A 20,341-nucleotide genomic window follows, 5' to 3' on the forward strand; every position below is an offset into this window, starting at 1 on the left:
TTTGCCCCCTTCCCTCCTGGTACAGTGGCAGCTGGAGGGTTGCTATGGACACTGTCCCTCCTCAGTGACAATCCGCAGCCGCCCTCCCTGCTGGAGTCCCCAAGCCGCCGCCCGACCGCCAAGCCTGCAGCAGCGGGAGGCCTCGCGGAAGCGCCGCAGGGGGAGCAGGATCAGATGGGCTGAGGGGAAGCTGGGAGGCGAGATGGAAACTGCACGAAATTGGAAGCAACAAGCTGGACCTGTGCAGGGAGACTGACAAACCGCAGTCGGCTTAGCCAGAATTGGAAAGGCAGTGGTGTCTTGACAGGCTCCCATCGAAACGGACATCAATCACTCGGACAGCATCTCTGGGGCAGGTGCAGGGAGGGGGGTGCAGAGGCCCCGCAATGGAGTGCGTGGATGGTGGGCGGGGTGGACGGCGCGACGGAGTGGGCGGGGCGGGCGTGGACGGGGGCGTGGACAGGGGCAGGGATGGGCAGGGGCGCGGACGGTGGGCAGTGTGCCTGAGGGGGCAGCGGGGAAAGACAGTGTGGGTGGCGGGCATGCGGGGCGGTGGTGGGTGGCAATGGGCCTTGGGGAGGGCAGCGGGCGTGGGCCTTGTCTGCAGGAGAGACCTTGACGGCCCCTGGCCCTTATGTAAGGACAACCACGGAGGTCTTCTGAGCTGGACTCGTGGCCACTCTGCTCCCCCGCCTGAGGACACAGCATGCGCCCCTCCACCGATAATGCTGTCTCTGCCTTGAGGACCAGAGCATAATACCTTCTTGAACATCGGTCCAAGAGATGAGGACAGTGTCACTGTTATTCTTGTCCCTACCACGAGACCAGACCTTGTTCCCCACCACTGAGCTCTGCAGGATGAAGTCTGACACCCTCGCCCCTGTCCATGTCCCACAGCTGCCCACCTGCGGGTCACCAGGTCACCAAGACCACAAGCCTCCACCTGCCCAGAGACCTCAGGCCCACCTGGACAGAGGGTCCAACGTCGAGCTTCCTTTCTCTGCTTTCAACCGAAGGCCACATGCTAGCGGGCAGGGCACAGCTGGCCTCACCCTCCAGAGCCCCAGTGGCCACAACGGGCCTTTAATGGGAGGGCCTCTGGGACAGCACACCGGGTCTACACTACACCCGCTGAACACATGCACGATGGTGGGGTGGCCTCGTAGGCTGTGCCCACCCCGCTCGGGTGTGGCCATGACGGGGGGCTGAGTAGCTTTGCCTTGCCCTGACCGCCCCCACACGCCCCCTTCCCGGGCCCTGACCGCCCCCACGCGCCTCTTTCCCCTGTACTGACCCTGGAGGAAGAGTAGGAGCAGCTGGGGGAAGCCCGTGTCCAGCCTGGAAGGCCCTGGAGACAGAAAGACCCAGACACAGGCAAACACACGCACACGTGAGAGCCCTCGGACACGTGTGTGCATCTGTGTACATGTGCAGAGACAGGGAGGGAGGGATCAAAGGTTTTGCCAAGTCCCCACGTTTATCTCTCTCGTGTTTTATTTCTGCCGTAAGATACAGGCAGCAAACCAGAAAGCTGTTCCGCGTCCCGACTCTGTGGAAATTCCAGAAGTAACCTTGAACACAGGGCCACAGAGTCCCCCACAGAGTAGGCGCAGGGCAGCCAGCTAGGCCCGCTCACGAGCGGTGACTCAGTCCAATGCTGATTTTACAAGCGAACTCCCATCCCAGCTCAGGAAAGCCACAAATCACCGCCCCTCCTGGACCACGAGGCCACTCGGCCACTCAAGGACAGTCCTGTCGCAAACGTTGGGGCCAGGGAGCGGAGGGTCTGCCGTCCTGGGCAGGAGGATGCGCAGCCCTGGGCCCGGTGTTGACTGCAGCAGAGGAACCTGCTTTGGGCAGAGGCACAGCCCCACGCGGACCTCCCGGGGCCACCGCGCAGCCTACGGCAAGTGTTTCTGACGGAGCAATGGATGCCGAGCTGTAGGGAGCCCTCGGTGGTAGAAGGTGCCGGTAAGCAGCAGCCTGGAGGGCACGTCTCGAGACCGAGGGGCCTTCGGACCTGGCCATGACCTCCACCTGGGGAACCTTGTCTTCCTGCTCACAAGCCCAGGAGATGCGGGAGGGTCAGGGGAGGAGAGAACATTTCGACTCCAGATTTCCAGGCTGCCTGTCACTGGATGGGGAGGGTGTGCAGCCACCGGGGGCACCCCTCCGTCGCCCTGTCACCGGACCTGGACTGCGGCTCACAGGCAGACCCGGCCAGCACCGGGGAGCACCTGCCAAGCGCCCGGTGTTGTGCAGCTGCCTCTGTGAGTCACTTCTTGTCCCCCTGTTCCACCAAGCAGCTGGGACCCCGTGAGGCCCGTGTCCTCCCCAAACACCCAGCACTATCATCTCGGCCATTTTCCTTTGGGCACTTGCAACTCCCAGGTCAGAATGGCACCAGGGTGAGGCCACAGACCTCAGAGAGAATATGTGCCCCGGACCCACGAGGACCCTAACAGGGGTGGGGGGTATGCGCCCCGGACGCACCGGGACCCTAACGGGGGTGGGGGGTATGCGCCCCGGACCCACCAGGGCCCTCATGGGGGTGGGGGGTATGTGCCCCGGACGCACCGGGGCCCTAATGGGGGTGGGGGGTATGCGCCCCGGACCCACCAGGACCCTAACGGGGGTGGGGGGTATGCGCCCCGGACCCACCAGGACCCTAACGGGGGTGGGGGGTATGCGCCCCGGACCCACCAGGACCCTAACGGGGGTGGGGGGTATGCGCCCCGGACCCACCAGGACCCTCATGGGAGTGGGGGGTATGCGCCCCGGACCCACCAGGACCCTAACGGGGGTGGGGGGTATGCGTCCCGGACGCACCAGGGCCCTAACGGGGGTGGGGGGTATGCGCCCCGGACCCACCAGGACCCTAACGGGGGTGGGGGGTATGCGTCCCGGACGCACCAGGGCCCTAACGGGGGTGGGGGGTATGCGTCCCGGACGCACCAGGGCCCTAACGGGGGTGGGGGGTATGTGCCCCGGACCCACCAGGACCCTCATGGGGGGATGCAATGCAGGAAAGCCCGCCTCCTCCTTGCGTCTGAGCCTGTGATTTTGTGACAAGAGGCGGCTCCCGCGTTCCTTGTGGCCGGGGTCGCGGGGGCTTCTGGGAGGCCTGGTGAGCCACTGACCCTCTTTTCTTGGTGCAAGTTCGTTTTCGTCCTGCAAACCTGGTGATTAAGCCTCCAGCACAGGCAAATGTGAGCCCGGAGTGTAAGGCCAGTGGCTCTGTCCTGACTTCTTGTTTCCGCCCCCATTAGAGAAGCTTCTGAACCAGCCAGGAGGGGCAGCCCCGGCAGATCCCGCGTCCGACCCGTCGGCGGGGCATTGCTCCATCTCCTAACGAAGGCAGGGAAAGCGCCTCCCCCCTCCCCTTGCCCAACAAAGAACTTTTAGGGTCCCACGTGCCGCCAGACCCACGGATCTTGGCTGACGGACCTTCCGGTGTCGAGAGAGAGGACAGGACTACGAGGGTCCAGAGACCCCTGACCCCCAGGTCTGGGACTGCAGGGACTTGATCTGTGTGTTTGGATACCAAGACAGGAATTTTCCAGAAGAATAGAGTGCCAGGGACAAGCAAGCAGCCAGGATCTCCTAGGTAAGGCTGGAGCCGCTCGAACTGGAAAGATCTGGTCTCCTCGTGGTGTAATGGGCCGGAAGCACTTCGCACAGCGCTGGCACGCGGCGGGTCCCGGGCAAATGCCCCTTCCTTCTCTGCTCGGTGCATCCCTCTCCCGTGAGGGTGTCCCGCTGGCGGAGAGGGAGTGTGGACAGCAAGGAGCCCTCCACTGCCTGCATCGGGAGCACGGAAGCGCTGAATGCGGGGAGCACAGCCACATCCAGTTCCTGAGGTTGCTCGGGAGGGAAAGGGCCAGGCCCGCGGCTTTCCACGGGAAGGCGCTCTGAGCAAAGGAGCCCTCCGCCATGGGGCCTGGGGGGCGGGGGGGCGACATCTGCGGCGCTCGCTTCCGCCTCCAGGACCCCCAGCTGCCCGTCTCGGGGGAGGCGACGTCAGACTAGCCCAAGGGGTGTCGCGAGCCCAACTCCAAGGCCAAGCTCAGCCAGGCTGGCCCTATTCTTGGCCAGGTGTGGGGGGGGCGGGTTAGCCTCTCGCCTCTCCTCCGGTGGCCCAGCCTTGGCCATTTTGAAGCAGCTTAGCCGAGTGACGCGCCAGAAGGGAGAAGAGACACATGCACCCACGTGGCATCCACGTGGCGGTCTGTCAGCTGCGCCGCAAAAGTGATGGCGGGGGGGCGGCGGAAGCCGGTGACTCAAAGCAGGTTCGGGATTATCTGCTGCTTCCAACCATCCACGTCCCCCATCACCATGGAGAACTGAGAGCTGGGTGTGTCTGCCTCCCCCTCAGTGCTGGCGCTGGCATTAGAGGCGTGATTTGTACTTGGGGCAACGGTGGCTGAGGGACCCGGTCTCTGCAGGAAATTCTCTCCAGCGCCGAAATGTCATGAAATAGCTCTCTGCACCTGGTCCCTCCCCTCTTGGTCCCTTTAAAAATGGCTGGAAAGAGGAGCACCTGGGGAGCTCAGTGGGTTGAGCGTCCGACTTCGGCTCAGGTCATGATCTTGCAGTTCGTGGGTTCGAGCCCCGTGTCCAGCTCTGTGCTGACAGCTCGGAGCCCGGAGCTGCTTCGGATTCTGTGTCTCCCTCGCTCTCTGCCCCCCCCCCCCCCGCTTGTGCTCTCTGTCTCTCAAAAATAAACAAATATTTAAAAATTCTTTTTAAAAGACATTTGGGATGCCTGGGTGGCTCAGTCGGTTGAGCGTCCGACTCCGGCTCAGGTCATGATCTCACGGTTCGTGGGTTCTAGCCCCACATCGGGCTCTGTGCTGACAGCTCAGAGCCTAGAGCCTGCTTCGGATTCTGTGTCTCCCTCTCTCTCTCCCCCTCCCCAACTCTCTCTCTCTCAAAAATAAATACATAAACTTAAAAAAAAAATTAAAACAAGGACATTTATTATCCCACACATTGAGGACTGGAGAGGTAAAATCGTTCTAGGGGCCATTAATCTGGTGGCATGTGTCCCCATGAACAGAGGTTGTTTCTGACTTTCTGCCCTACTGTCTTCAGCATGTTGGCTACTTCCTCATGATCACAAGATGGCTGCAGTGCCTCCAGGCATCCCATCACCACCCTTCGAAGTCTAGAAACAGTAAAGAGACACACCAATCTTGGATCTTCTTTTAATAGAGGAAAACCGTCTCAGAAAACTGTCCTCCGTGTCTCACTAGTCAAAAACAGGTTACATGCTCAGAGCTAACCCAATCACCCACCGAGGCAGGTGGGGGCCATGTTGGCTAGACTGGGGCCTGTCTTCCTCTGAAGCAGATGCTGACCGGTTGAGCACTGAATCAAGGAATCAGAGATTCAAGGAGGAAGCGAGCCCAGCACTGCGTCCACCAGACCAGCCGGAGGCCCAGATGCACTCACCATAAGGATTCTCCCCCACCGGGACAGCTCCCCAGTGTAGACAGCGAGGACGGTGCCGGCCCAGTGTCCTTGTGACTCAGATAAGAAGGGGTGAGACGCTGGCTCGCACCGAAATGAGAACCGCCAGCCTTACTGTGAGCTCGCTTATCTACAAGACACGCGTCCACCTTCCTTCGAGAGATCTGGGGAAGGGATCCTATCAAAGATGCGGCCTCCACGCACCCGGGAAGCAAAGCCTCTGGCGGAGGCCAGCGGGCCGTGCAGGTGCAGGGCCAGGTCTTTAATTTCCTGCCGGAACCCTGACGGCTCGCTGTCTGGAGATGTGTCCGCTCACGCAGGAGCGGGGAGCCGGAGTGGAAGAGCCCTTCACACTTTCACGTCACGGATTCAGGCTCCTTGAAGAGACGCCTGTCCAGAGACGCGGCCGCCGACTCCGCCCCCTCTGAGCACCCTCATGGGCAAGTCGGGGCTCACTCTTTGGAACCAAGTAAGGGGGTGACCCAGAGCCAGGCAGGCGACAAGGAGGAGGGAGGAGAGAGGTGTGCAGAGCTGGGGGACAGAGCAGCCCTGGGAGGGCCCGCCAGCGGCTCGAAGGCCGAGGGGCCGGCCGCACAGAGGGGACAGGTGGAGGGAAGGGAGGCCGCGGCAGAGGACAGAGGACAGAGGACAGAAGAAGGAGAGCCCGAGGGGAAAGGCCTCGAGGGCTCGGCACACAGCCCCCTGGCCACCACTTTCTCAGGGACTCTTGTCAACACCGACACTTGCCATGGGAATTTCCAGCGGTGGGTCACCTTCTCGCGGCCGAGGACAGAGATCCAGGGGGTCACGCCCCGTCTTTCCAGCCGGGCAGGACCCAGATGTTTCCAGACCCGGGACCAGGCGGTACTGAGAGGCCGAGCGGTCATTTTCCAAAGAGGCCTGGGACACACAGGAGTCTTGGTTAAAGGGAGGGAAGACACAGCCAGGACCCCCGGGGTCGTGATGACGTGTGTGCTCAGACCTTCGACCCTTGTCCTCCTGAGCCCTGCGGCTGGGAGGACCGCAGTCTGCAGTCCACACACCCCGTCGTCCCTCACAGCGCACGTGGGCATCTCCAAAAGTAATCCCCAACGTGGCACAAGCTGTCTCCCTCGATAGGCTGCCTAGAGAACTCTTTTTCATCCCTCAAGGCCCTGTTCAAACGAGCCTCCTTCGTGAGACCCTCCCTGATCCCCACAGCCCCAAACAGGGTCAGCCGTGACCTCTGCCACTCCGACACTGTAGGGACTCCCAGCGGGAGTGGCTTGTCCTTACGCGTCTGTGTGCCCGGCGTGGGGGACAACACCAGGAACAGACAGGGATGCCACACACTTGGGAACTCACGGATGAGCAAATAAAGAAGTCTGACTAGAGCGTGAGCTTCTCAGCTCACGCGGAATTAAATCAAATCCCAGAACTTTGAAGCCAATGGGGCTCGGTGTTCACCAAGCCCTTCTCACATCCCTGGAAATACTTTTCTAATCTATGCCAACCTGTACACATAGGAGGCTTTCAGTGTTTTTATTTACTTCTCAGGGGCGCCTGGGTGGCTCAGCCGGTTGAGTGGCCGACTTCAGCTCAGCTCGTGATCTCACAGTTTGTGGGCTCCAGCCCCACGTCAGGCTCTGTGCTGACAGCTCGGAGCCTGGAGCCTGCTTCGGATTCTGTGTCTCCCTCTCTCTCTGCCCCTCCCCTGCTCGCACTCTCTCTCTCTCTCAAAAATAAACATTGAAAAAAAAATTACTTCTCTGAATTCTCATAGTAATATTTGCTTGCTCGTATAAAAATCTGGAAAGAACAGAAAACAATAAAGGAGAAAATGTATAACCCACTTACCTGAAGTATCGTTAACATTTAGCAAACTTCAGTCTTCTCTGTGCATTGTTTTCCCTGCACAGCTGAGACCGTAGGTTTCAGCGCAGTTGTAATGAGTGTGTACCTGATACTTTCTGTCTTGCTGATTTCATTAAAGGAAGCCGCGCAGATACATTAAATTTCATCCCACTGACACACCACCACCAACCCCACCCGCCTGGCATCTCCGTTAGGTGGCGCCGCGCTCCCCGCCCGGCTCCAGGCTGTGCCCAGCCGTTCACGAGTCTCAGGCACTTGTCAGGTCCTGCTGTTCCCGGCGCCACTGCCCTGAACCTCCGGGAGGAAGGTGTGTGTGTCTGGGCAGCACCAGACGTGGGCTCCGGAAGGGCCTCCTCTCGGCCAGCTCGGGTGCAGGGGACGCTACGTGCACTGGGGCCCGCGAGCTCACCCTAAAGGCAGCACCCCTGGTGTCCGTACGCGCACGAGGTGAGCTCAAGGGGCAGGACCCGCCTGTCTTCTTGCCATGACCCACCCAGAGCCTCCACAGAGCCCAGCACGTGGTGGGTGAGTGAATGAGTGAGTGAATGAGTGAGTGAATGAGTGAATGAGTGAGTGAATGAGTGAGTGAATGACTGAGTGAATGAATGAGTGACTGAATGCGTGAATGAATTAGTGAATGAATGAGTGAGTGACTGACTGAATGAGTGACTGAATGAGTGAATGAATGAGTGAGTGACTGACTGAATGAGTGAGTGACTGAATGAGTGAGTGACTGAGTGAATGAATGAGTGAATGAGTGACTGAATGAGTGAGTGAATGAGTGAATGAATGAGTCAATGAGTGACTGAATGAGTCAATGAGTGAATGAATGAGTCAATGAGTGAATGAATGAGTCAATGAATGAATGAATGAGTCCATGAGTGAATGAATGAGTCAATGAGTGAATGAATGAGTGAATGAATGAGTGAATGAATGAGTGACTGAATGAGTGAGTGAATGAATGAGTCAATGAGTGAATGAATGAGTGAATAAGTGAATGAATGAGTGAATAAGTGAATGAATGAGTGAATAAGTGAATGAATGAGTGAATAAGTGAATGAATGAGTGAATGAATGACCGACTGGTGCGCTGCGGGGGGGGGGGGGGGGCTGTGCCTTCCATGTGTCACACCCCACGACGGCAAACACAGAACCCCAAGCCTCTGGGGAAGTCTGGGGACATAATGTGGCAGTGGCAGGATAGTGTTCTAAGTGCCTGGGCCAGAGTGCGGCGGGACGGCCAGACCACGGCCCCAGCTGAGCCTCGAACACTAAGGAAGCGTGAGGCCCCCGTCTCCCACCCCCTCCCTCTCTCACACCTACACACTCACTGCTATGCACCTGTGCCTCTCCGATGGCATCCGGGGCAACCAGCTGGACAGGAAGCCGGCCAGGTGAGGAAGGCCATAGCAGGGCTCTCCTGTGGTCACCCGAGGAGCGGCTCTTGTGTGACGGCCGCTCGGCAGACAAAACGGGTCAGCAAGCCCGAGGGCATCTGTCCAGTGGGTCACTCACCAGGCCTCACACCTGAGAGCCAGGGGTGAACAACGTGTGTCCCTCCTTGCGGCGCCCACCTCTCTGTCCCCCACACCACCCCCCCCCCAGAGCCCCAGCACCTCACATGGCAGGTGTGCCCCCGGTCCTGGTGACCCAGCCTCGTGACAGCTCCCAACATGGCCCTCCCTCCGTCCCTGCCCCTCTGCCCCAAGTCACATCCCTCACACCTAACTGGCCCCACCGCCGTCCCCCCGCCCTCAAACCCGTCTTCGCAGGGCAGCACAGATATCGCTGGAAAACGCATATCTGACCGGGCCCCCCCCTTCCTCTGCTTCAGACCCTGGAAAGGCTTCCCGGAGCGGCCGGATAAAAGCCAAGTCCTCTTGGGTGGCGCCCCTCGGCCTGGCTCTCTTCCATGCCGCGCCCTTCCCACCCCACCTGCCACACACGCTCTCCCAGCCCCTGGAGAGCCCAACCCCTCACCACCCAGGGCTCCTCTGCTTGGAACGCTGGCAATGTCCCCCCCGCCCCCCTTCTTCATCTGCCTGCCAGGCCCTCCCCCCGCAGGACTCCCAGGCGACCACCACCTCCTCCGGGAAGCCGTCCCTAACTCCTCAGGCTACTCCGTTAACACCCTGCACCTGTCCATCACGGTGTCCGTGGTAATCAGTGTGCGCTTAGCACTGGCGCCCCCCAGCCTGACACCCACTGAAACAGGAGCCCCAAGGAGTGGGCACCTGTTACCCTAGGGCCTGGAGCACAGAGGTGCCACAAGACATTGTTAAGTGACAAATACAGTGCGGGGCCAGGGGCGGTGACAGTGGGGAGAGCCACGTGTGTCAACCCAGGAGAGTGGGCGGGGCTGAGGGCATCTCCCTGTATAATGAGGGGAAGGGCTGGGGCGTCTCCCTGGAGAGAGGGCGGAGCTGGGGAGAGTGGGCGGGGCGGGGGCGTCTCTCAGCACAGTGGGCGGGGCCGGGAGTGTCCTTGGAGAGTGGACGGGGCGGGGGCGGCTCCCCGGGGGAGTGGGCGGGGCTGGGAGGTCTCCCTGGAGAGCGGGCGGGGCTGGGTCCTTTCCCAGGGTCTGTAACGCTTGAGCTGAGTTCTGATGGATGAGGACCCGTGAGCCAGCTGGGGAGCAGAAGCCAGGGTAGTCTCACTTCCGGCTGAGAGCAAGCTTCCAGTCCCGCTGGGGAGAGTGGGGATAATCCCATATGGCCTGTGCTCAGTGAGTTTGAGAGCTCTCCTTAAGACAGGTGCCAGAGAATAAGTAGGAGGCAGGTGCGAAGGGCCTTACAAGCAGGACAAGTAGTTAGAAGAGGGAGCATGAAAGGATTTACGCAGGGGGTGCCCCTGCTCTGGCTGCAGAAAGCGGGCATAGGACCGAGGCTGGAGACAGGAAGGCCAGTGTGGAGGCCACTGCAGCCATCCGGGGGGTGGGGCCTGTACTCGGCCCGGGAGGACAGAAAGAGCAAAATTGGAGAGTCATCAGACAGGACTGGCAGGGCTTGGTGACAGGAGGGATATGGGGTTAGGAGAGAAAGGATCATCCCCAAATCCTGCCCTGAGAAGCTCTCGAAGGTGCATTCCCCGAGACCCAGAATGCAGAGAAAGAAGGGGCCAGAGGTGCTGACACAGCACTTCTCCGGGGCTGGGACAAACCGTGCACAGGCCAGACAGGCCTGGAGCTCAGGACAGATGCCAACAGGGCTGTGGTTCAGTTCAGAAAAGATTCGTCGAGCCCCTGGGACGAAAGGCCAGTGCTCACAAGTGTGAGCACCACAGAGCTGTGGGAGTGGGGTGCACAGCTCCCAGAGGGACCCCAGACATGGCCTGGGATCCCCGGCAAGTGCCGGGGAGCTGGCGGTGCAAGGTGGGGAGAGGTGCATGAAGGGCAGGTCGCCGGAGCCCCCAGTGTCCGACCTGACACTCGGAAGTTGCCGTGTAGCCCCTGGAGGGGGTGATCAAAACTCTGACACGGTCAGATGTCTGGCCACGTTGGGAGACAGTCAGACAGAGGGTAACAGACCCCACCAGCCACGGCCCCCCTACTTCCTCGTAACAGAACCCAAGGTTTGCTCAGTCCTTCACCTCCCACGGGGCCAAATGTCTCAGAGAAGGGGGCTACACCTGTGGGCCCAGGGTCGAGTCACAGCTGGTCGGAGGCCACTGCGGTGACCCCGGTACCCTTCACGTGCCAAGGACGCCCCTGGAATGAGAAGAGGTAGGAAGGAAAAGAGGGGCAGGATTAGGATGAAGTGGACACAGAAGTAAGGATGTGCTTTCAACAGCACCGTCCACACCGCTCGCCCACAAGAGGCACCACGCAGACTAAACCCAGAACTACAAAATGAGTCTCGCTCACTTTGGAAGAATTTAAGCCACATAAAAATGTTCCCTGACCGAAAGGAACCTCAATCAGAAATCAGCAACAGAAAGATCGCAGAAGCCTCCAACACTTATAGGCTAAATACCACACTTCCAAATAGCCCACGGGCCACACAGGAGATGGGGAGAGACGGAAAATATTTTGAACAAAAAGAAAGCACAACAAATTGGAATTTGCTGCAAAAGCGGTACTTGGGGAGCTGATAGCCTATAAGGCTACAGGGATCAAACGCCTGCATCAGAGAAGAGAGGAGGCCCTGAGTGAACGACTCCAGCTCTTACATTAAGAAGTTAGGAAAAAGAAGAGAAAACAACCCTAAGTAAACGAAAGAAAGGAATATGAGGGTTGGAAATCACTGAAATAGAGAACATAAAAGCATTAGAAAAAATCCATCCAACCAAAAGCTGGATCTTTGAGAAATTTAAAAAAATGGGGGTGTCTGGGTGGCTCAGTTGGTTAAGTGTCTGACTTCAGCTCAGGTCATGATCTCACAGTTCGTGAGTTTGAGCCCCACATTGAGCTCTGTGCTGACAGCTCAGAGCCTGGAGCCTCCTTCGGATTCTGTGTCTCCCTCTCTCTGCCCCTCCCCTGCTCATGCTCTCTCTGTCTCTCAAAAATAATAAACAAATGTTTTTTAAAAAGTTATTAAAAAATAAACATTTTTTTTTAAATCAATGACTCTGTAGCCAGACCAATCAGAAAAAAGAGAATAGTCGAAAATTTGTCAGTCTCAGGAATGAGAAGATAACATCCCTACAGATTCTCAGATGCCAATAGGATATTAGGAAGTATTGTAAATAACTCCATGCCAATTTGTCTGACAGCTCAGAGGAAATTTAAAGCCTGGTTTAGTGTGAAAGATGCAAACCACTAAAGTTCACACAAGAAAAAATAAATAATGTGAGTAATCCTATATCTAGCGAAAAACTGAATTTGTAGTCTAAAAACTTCCCACAAGGAAGCCCCAGACGGCTTCAGTGGTAAATCCTAAATAACACCAGTTCTACACAAACTCATCCAGAAAATTGAAGGGAAGGAAATATTCCCAATTCATTCTATGAGACTAGAATTACCAAGATACCACAACAAAACAAAGACATTATAAGAAAATGCAGACCAAATTCCTCACAAACACAGGTACAAAAATTCTAAACCACAATTTAGCAAATTGAATCCAACAATATATAAAAAGGATAAAACACCACAATCATTGGGATTTAGCCAAGGAAAGCAAGGTTGGTTGAAGGCTTGAAAAATCAATGACTAGAACTCACATATTAACCAACTAAAAAAGAAAAATATATATGATATAATTTCAGAAAACGTATTTGATAACATTCAATACACATTCATGATGAAAACCCTTCAGAAAACTAGGAATAGAACAAACCACCTCAACCCGATACAGGGTACCTACAAAAAGCCTACAGCTAACAGCAGACTGAACGGTTAAATGCTGAGAGCTTCCCCCTGGGATGGAGAATCATTCGTGCCCACTCTCACGACCTATTCGACATGAAGTTCTGGCTAGTACCGTAAGACAAGAAAAAGAAATCGAAAGCATCCAGATTAAAAAGGAAGAAGCGAAACTGTCTTTATTCAGAGATGTCATGAATATCCAATAACCTATGGAGAAAATTTGGTAAAACTCTCCAAAAAAGTTACTAGAACTGATGCGTGAGTTCAAAAGGTTTCAGGATAAAAGCTCAACATAGAAAACTCCGTGGTATTTCTACATATTGGCCATCAACAACCAGAAATTGAAATAAACAATGCCAATTACAGGAGCATCAAAACTATGACACAGGGATAGTTCTGATCTAGGACATGCACCGTCTGTGCCCTGAAAATCACAAAACGTGGCTGAGAAAAATTTGAGATGTAAGAAATGGCAGGACGCAAAGCAGGGTCATTGGTCAGAGGCTCAAGATGGTTCAGAGGCCAACTTCCCGACTGATCCATAGGTTCAATGCGATCCCGATTAAAACCTCAGTGGGCTTGGGGCGCCTGGGTGGCACAGTCGGTTAAGCGTCCGACTTCAGCCAGGTCACGATCTCGCGGTCCGGGAGTTCGAGCCCCGCGTCGGGCTCTGGGCTGATGGCTCAGAGCCTAGAGCCTGTTTCCGATTCTGTGTCTCCCTCTCTCTCTGCCCCTCCCCCGTTCATGCTCTGTCTCTCTCTGTCCCAAAAATAAATAAACGTTGAAAAAAAATTAAAAAAAAAAAACACCTCAGTGGGCTTTTTAACAGACATTTAGGAGCTTATTCTAAAGTTTATGTGGAAACGCAAAGGACCTAAAGAAGCCAAACAACTTTGAAAAAGAAAGTGGGAGGATGCACGCTGCCTGATTTCCAGAGTCATTACTGAGCTGAAATAATTGAGACAGTATGGAGCTGGGACAAAAATAGACACAAAGATCCGTGGAACAAAGCAGACCCCACACAGCCGTGGACTACTGGCTTTCAACAAGTGGGCAAAGGCCGTTCAGCAGAGGGGGAAGAGTCCTTCCGACAAATAACGCTGTAACAACTGGAAATCTATAGCAAAAAAATTAGCTTTGACCCTTACCTCACACCATGTACAGAAATTCACTTACAATGGACTGCAGATTTCCATGTAAAACGTCAAGGCATGAAAATGTCCAGAGGACAGCGTGGGAGAAAATCCTGGTGATCTTTGGTCGGGCTGGTCACCGGATCTATGCATTAGCGCAGGACCTCTGCACAGCGCGCCCAGCGCCACGGTCCTGTGCGCCTCGTTGGCTGCACGCCTGGCAGCCGTCACCCCTTCTCCCCCAGAGCTCTCCCTCTGGGAGCCACGCCCCCCCACCCCGTACTTCGTAGCAGCCACGTGTCTGGGTAGGACTGACCCTGTGCCAGTTCCCAGGTGGTCCCCACCTGGCACACACCATCCTTTGTTTTTTTTTGTTTTTTTTAATGGTTTTTTGTTTTTTTTTTTTTTCAACGTTTATTTATTTTTGGGACAGAGAGAGACAGAGCATGAATGGGGGAGGGGCAGAGAGAGAGGGAGACACAGAATCGGAAACAGGCTCCAGGCTCTGAGCCATCAGCCCAGAGCCCGACGCGGGGCTCGAACTCCCGGACCGCGAGATCGTGACCTGGCTGAAGTCGGACGCTTAACCGACTGTGCCACCCAGGCGCCCCAACACCATCCTTTGTATCACACAATGACTGATTCAGGCCCAGGAAGTGATGCCAACCTAAGTCAAGCAGCATATGGATTCCCTTGTCCGGATCAGCCCAGTCCAGCCACAGGGGACTTCTGCCCCGTGGCTGGGGCAGAAGACATTCTCTCTTGCAGCCCACACGGGAGCAGGATGAATGTGTCGTCCACAGGGTGGGGGCAGCCACCGTGCCCTGGGGAGAAGTCAGCCTGAGAAAGAAGCCAGCGCCTAGAGGAGAGTGGAGTCTAGGGAGCTAATGGGAATCAGAGCCTGAGCCCTGATCAAACCATGCCTGAAGTTAGTCACTTCTGAAATTCTGTCATCTGAGATGATGAATCCTCTTTATTGCAGAAGTCTATTGGAATTCATTTTCCTCCGTTAGCTGCAACCAAAAGCATCCTCACTGATCCGGGAGCAAAGAAGAAGGCCATTAATTGCATCTGGTAACACGGCGGAGTGGGGGGAGGGGAGAGCGTCTTTCCAGAGAGGAGATCCTTTAGCTTTGATCTATAGGATGAGTAGGAGTTCACGAAGAACCAAGAAAGGTAAGAGTGATGGGGGCTGAGTCCGCCAGGCAGCTGGCCACCTCCAAGTGACCTTGAGGGCAGCCGGGCAGCCTCCTCTCCGTTCAGCCAGCCGGCACTGAGGGCCACTGCCAGGCCAAGTGAGTGCAAAGAAGTCAGGAGAACCTGCTGGAGAAACCCCAGGGCATAACAAAGGACACACCCGGCTGGGCAGTCATTCAGAATCTTCAATCTTGCAAGTTGCCTCCTGCCTGGGAGGGCCCGGAGACCAAGACCGGTGGGGTCTGGAATTTTCCCAGCCTGGGCACTCCTCACCCACAGCCCCGTGTGGCTTTGTCTCACAGCCAACAACCTCAACAACAAATCCACGTGTGATCATGACATCCCCAAATAAGTACAATGAATCCTTTTTCCTTTTGAAAAACAATCCTCTCTCTCTTGGGCTGAAATCAAACCCCAGCCTTCCATGTGGCCTGTTAGCTTCCCGCTGATGAGTTCCAGCACATTATCTCATGTGAACTTCACAGCAGCCCTGGAATGGGGGCGGGGGGGGGGGGAGGCATTACTGGCCCCAGGTAGCAGGTGGAGACCCGGAACGGCTTGCTCAAGGCAACAAGGCTAATATCCGCTGGAGGTGAGACTTGACAGCTTTTGGGGCCAGTTCCTGGGCCCTGCACTGCCTCTCTCGTTACACAAATTCTCAGAAGACCGTCTTCACTGCTTACCCAGTCTGCATGCAGACAGCAGCAAACCTCACCAGAACAGCAGAGTACGTCTGTCCTCCCAGAAATCTAGGAACCCCCCGGGACCACGTTGGGGCTCAGCTGCCAACGTGAGGCCTGGGGCAAGTCACGCGAGGGGTCTGAGCCTCCTCAAATCCCTCCATGGGGAAGGGAGACCAGCCGCCCTGCTGGCAGTGGGGAGAATCAAGCGGAGTCTCTGTGCTCTTCCCACAGGCTGGCATTCACCTTGGGCCAGAGCCACCTGCAGAAACAGCCCCCAGCTGGCGGGGCGGCGCGGGAGCCAAGGGCTGCAGGGGACCCCGCTCGGCTTGGGGACCGTGGGAAAGCCGCTCATGGCAGAAAGGGGTCAGGGGAAGGGCAACTTCCGACCTGCTCCCTGGGAACCGCACTCGCACTCGGGTTCCACCCCAGTCACCCGGCCCCGCAGCCGCTCCCTTTCCCACGCCGAAATCCCGCCCGCAACCGCCCCTGCCTGCTGCCCGCCCCACCGGAACCACAGAGCCAGGGGGCCTCGGGCAGACGGCGGCTCCCGTCCAGCCCTGCCCAGTGCCCCCCGCTTCCCCCCACCCCGCCCCGTCTCCTGCCTGCCCAGGGCCAGGGAGGCTCCGCTTTATCCCACAAGCGTGCCTCCCCTCTCCTCCTTCCGTCCCAGACCCCTTGCCTTCCACCTCCTATGCCCTGCAGAGGGAGAGAAGGAGGGGGGCGCCCCGCCGAGGGAGAGAAGGAGCAGGGAGGGGAAGGGGGGGTGGGCGCCCCTCCAACGGACAGAAGGAGGAGGGGAATGCCCCACCATGGGAGAGAAGGAGCAGCCTTCGGCAGCAGAAAAGCTGGCCTGGCAGAAGGGCAGAGGCTCCCCTCTGAATAAACGTCTGGGGACGGTTGCAAATCAGCCTCGGGTGGCTCCCTGAGAGGAAGTGTCCCCCGTCATCCGTCCCTCGCCCCCCCCAGCACCCCATGCCAGCACCACCACACCAAGGATCTGCTTCTTGCGTCCCGGGGAGACCTGGATGGAATCTGGCAGGAACCCGTCCGGCCCTCGGTGCCCCCCCACCGCCACCCAGGAGGACGCGGGGTTAGATCCCACCCTCCTCCCTCCTAAGACCAGGCTCCGGCCCCTGTCCTCTGCTGCATCATCAAGGTCTCCTTTTCCACCCGAGCCGCCAGCATGGTGCCCACCGACCTTCCCCTCCTTGAATGCAGGTTATTCTCTTGCTTTGGGTCTCGATTTGCATCTTCTCAGCCTCCGGCTTTAGAAGCACCGCTTCCTCGGTTTCATCTTTCAGCGTCGTCGAGGAGGACCTCCGGGCTCTGTCCCAGGGCCCTCCTCCTCTCCGGACACTCCCGGGGGGGGCGGGGGAGACCCGCTTCCTGTCCCCGGGGTTGGAAACTGCATCTATGTGCTTCTGGCTCCCAAATGTAGACCTCCCGGGTCTCCTGCCCGGGGCTCCTGGGGTTCCAGACGCCGTTCCCAACCGCCTACTGGGCGGCCCCCTGTGGGTGTTTGATGAGCCTCTCAAACCTTGTCCTGGCAGAACAGACTCTGGACGCCCTACCCCTAAATCCATTCCTCCCTCAGTGTCCCCTCCTCAGCAAATCACATCACCTTGTGTGCTACCTCGTTACTGCGTTACTGCGTCCGAAGTCCGTCCGCTCCCCTCCCCCCGCACAGCTGCCCTCCGGCCGTCTCCCTGCTTGGCTCTTGCCCCCTGTTACCTGTTCCCTCCCCAGTGAGGGTGACCTTCCGAAAACGACTCGGGTCACATCGCTGCCGTGATGAAAACCTTCCAACGGCTTCTCTTCACACTTAAGATTCAAACCTCTTGCCCTAGCTCGAAAACCTGTACCCGGCCAGGCCCCTGCCAGGCCCCGCACCCACATCTCACCCCCGCTCTGCCCAGCGCCCGCCCTGGCTGCCTTCCCTCCTGCCTTCCGGCCTCCGCACACGCTGCCCCCCTGACTCCCGACCTTGTTTTCCCCAGAAATTATTTTCTTGGCCAGCCCGGCTCGGCCAGCCCCCCTCCCCCAGCCGTCACACCAGTATGGGCGCTCAGGACGGCAGCCACGGCTGCCTGGGTGGCTGCCTGGCGTTTGCTTCTTCGTGGTGCGTTTGATGTCCGCATCCCACGACGGGAAGGAGCCCCACGGCGGCGGGAACCTCACCGTCTTCGTTCGGCGCTGTGCTTGAATGGGGCGCACGCTGAACAGCCACCGACTGTTTGTTGATTGGATTAATTTTTTCAAAAAAAATTTTTTATGTTTGAGAGAGACAGAGCACAAGCAGGGGAGAGGGCGAGAGAGAGGGAGACACAGAATCCCAAGCAAGGCGCCAGGCTCTCAGCACAGAGCCTGACTCGGGGCTCGAACCCACGAACTGTGAGATCATGACCTGAGCCGAAGTGGGACGCTCAACTAACTGAGTCCCCGGGCGCCCCTTGAACGAAAGGGTTTGTTGAGTTGGCAAGGTCACGGCTACTGGATACATGAATGCGCAAAAGGAGACAGGCTGGGTATGGAGGGACCGCCAGAGACAAGAGCCAAGGCCAGCAAGGACGACGCAGGCCAGCCACACCGGGAGGGTGGGACCAGCGTCCTCGTGACCGGTCCGTGCCAGCACAGAGCTGTCCCTCTTCCAGAAGGGAATTCGCTCTCTTGTTTAAAATAGGCAGCGGTCCTGTCCTCCGACCCAGCACTTCCCCTTCTGGGGGTTTATCCTGTAGAAAAACTCCCACAAATGTGCGCAGAGACATTCGCTGTTGGCAAAGCAGAAACCCGGACCCCCCAGATGGCCAGAGTAGGGACCGACCGCATGGCGACGGCAGAGCCGCACGGCAGACCACGTGCAGGAGAACAAGGCAGATTTACCCGCATTTTCACGGGAAGATGTCCATGCATTTCAATGAGAGAAAACAAGTTACAAGACGGGCGGTACGTACAATTCTACCCTAGTTTTGTTTTTGAAAAGAAATGATAGTGTGCTCGCATGTGCATAAAATTTGGGAGAGCAGACACTCACTTGTGAATAGTGGTTACTTGGGGGACTCGGCAGGGGGCGCTCTGCCCTCCGCGCTTGGTACTCCCGCGTTTGGGTGTGCATATCTGTGCGCCGCTTTCCGCGTTCAGAAAACACAAACGGGAGGTCACGACTGGCAGGCAGGTGGTCCAGGCCTGTGGCAAAGGGAGGGACACACGGGAGTCCGCAGACAAGGAGGCAGGGTGCACAGAAGCTGTGCCACGAAGTTTAAACCTGGACGGGGCGGCCTCGTGACCACCCTGTTCGTGCCTCGCCAGACTAGAACCACAAATCAAAGTCGCACTTCACGTAAGTTCCGCAAATAACCGGCTTCTCCACGGGCGACGCCCGCCATTCTGGCCCCACCCTTTCCCGGCCACTCAGCCCCCGTCCCCCGGGCATAGCGGGGCCCAGGCTGCAGGTGCCACCCTCAGACCGGGCCCTGTGCTCACCTGTGCACACACACGGGACCCACAGCTCCACTCCCAGATGAGTCCCCAAGAGAACAGAACACCTCCATCCACACGGACACTTGTGCACGAATGCTCACAACGGCCAAGACGTGGAAACAACCCAAGTGTCCGTGGACGACGGATACAGAACACGTGGAGCCTGATGCGGCCAGCAGTGAAGAGGTGGCCCGTGCTTCAGCGTGCACAGACTTCGACACCGCCCGGTGAAAGCTGCCGGCACGCCAGGCCACGTAGCGTACGATCCCATTTATACTAAACTCCGAGACAGACACGTCCAGAGACAGAAGGTGGGAACTTGGGGGAGGGAGAACGGGAAGCGAACGGGTACGGAATTCCTCGCGAGGGTGAAAAACCCTGAAATCGGTGGTCACGGCTGCACAACCCTGTGCTACGTAAAATCCACAGAACCACGCGCTTTCCACGGGTGCGCTGTACCGTGCGAGAGCACCCGTGCGTGGGCTGGCGCGACAGCCGCAGGCACGGGGCACCCTCGGCCTCAGCAGCCGCGCCGCGGGACTCCAGCCCCGGCGTCCCCTCCGGGACTGGAGTCTCGGCGCCTCCTGCCCCGCCAGCTGTAGCGGGACCTGCGTCCAGCAGGGGACCGGTTTCCACGGGGACAGCAGGGAACAAGACGGGGCACGGAGTCCTCCCTCCGGTCCCCATCAGGCGCCCCTGGCGCTCAGCGTCCCGCCCCTGGCCCAGCTCAGTCCACCCGAGTGCCCGCCACGGCTGCGCGTGTGCTCGACAACGCCTTCCAGCCTCAGTCGTTCCTGGCGCCCCGAAATGTGTGAAATACAGAGGCCCGCGTGGACAGGCGTAAAGCTGGAGGCCGAGGCTTCACGTTGGCCACCAGACGCGCCCTGAATGCTAGAGGTGAAGACACTCTCGTTCTTATAAATCGTCTCAGAAGATTTACGTTGTCATAAAACTCAAGTCATCAACTGTATTTAAAAATGCTGAAGTTCTCCACATAGATTCACTTGAACTAGTATTTTGCCTTTTTTTTTTTTTTTAATTTTTTTTTTTCAACATTTATTTATTTTTTGGGCAGAGAGAGACAGAGCATGAATGGGGGAGGGGCAGAGAGAGAGGGAGACACAGAATCGGAAACAGGCTCCAGGCTCTGAGCCATCAGCCCAGAGCCCGACGCGGGGCTCGAACTCCCGGACCGCGAGATCGTGACCTGGCTGAAGTCGG

General features: G+C 57.6%; 2 long non-coding RNA genes across 2 annotated transcripts; both read right to left on the reverse strand.

Annotated features, from left to right (window-relative positions):
* Window positions 1-5,193: 5,193 nt before the first annotated feature.
* Window positions 5,194-20,100, reverse strand: LOC123586712. The gene is made up of 3 exons (XR_006706904.1): window positions 18,675-20,100; window positions 8,667-8,852; window positions 5,194-6,372 (listed from the first exon to the last, which is right to left on the reverse strand). It is a non-coding gene; the product is annotated as an uncharacterized LOC123586712 (long non-coding RNA).
* LOC123586713 lies at window positions 12,775-13,539 on the reverse strand. The gene is made up of 2 exons (XR_006706905.1): window positions 13,440-13,539; window positions 12,775-13,199 (listed from the first exon to the last, which is right to left on the reverse strand). It is a non-coding gene; the product is annotated as an uncharacterized LOC123586713 (long non-coding RNA).
* Window positions 20,101-20,341: the final 241 nt, after the last annotated feature.

This window comes from Leopardus geoffroyi, chromosome C3, assembly GCF_018350155.1.
Source record: "Leopardus geoffroyi isolate Oge1 chromosome C3, O.geoffroyi_Oge1_pat1.0, whole genome shotgun sequence".
In the NCBI taxonomy this organism is placed as follows: domain Eukaryota; kingdom Metazoa; phylum Chordata; class Mammalia; order Carnivora; family Felidae; genus Leopardus; species Leopardus geoffroyi.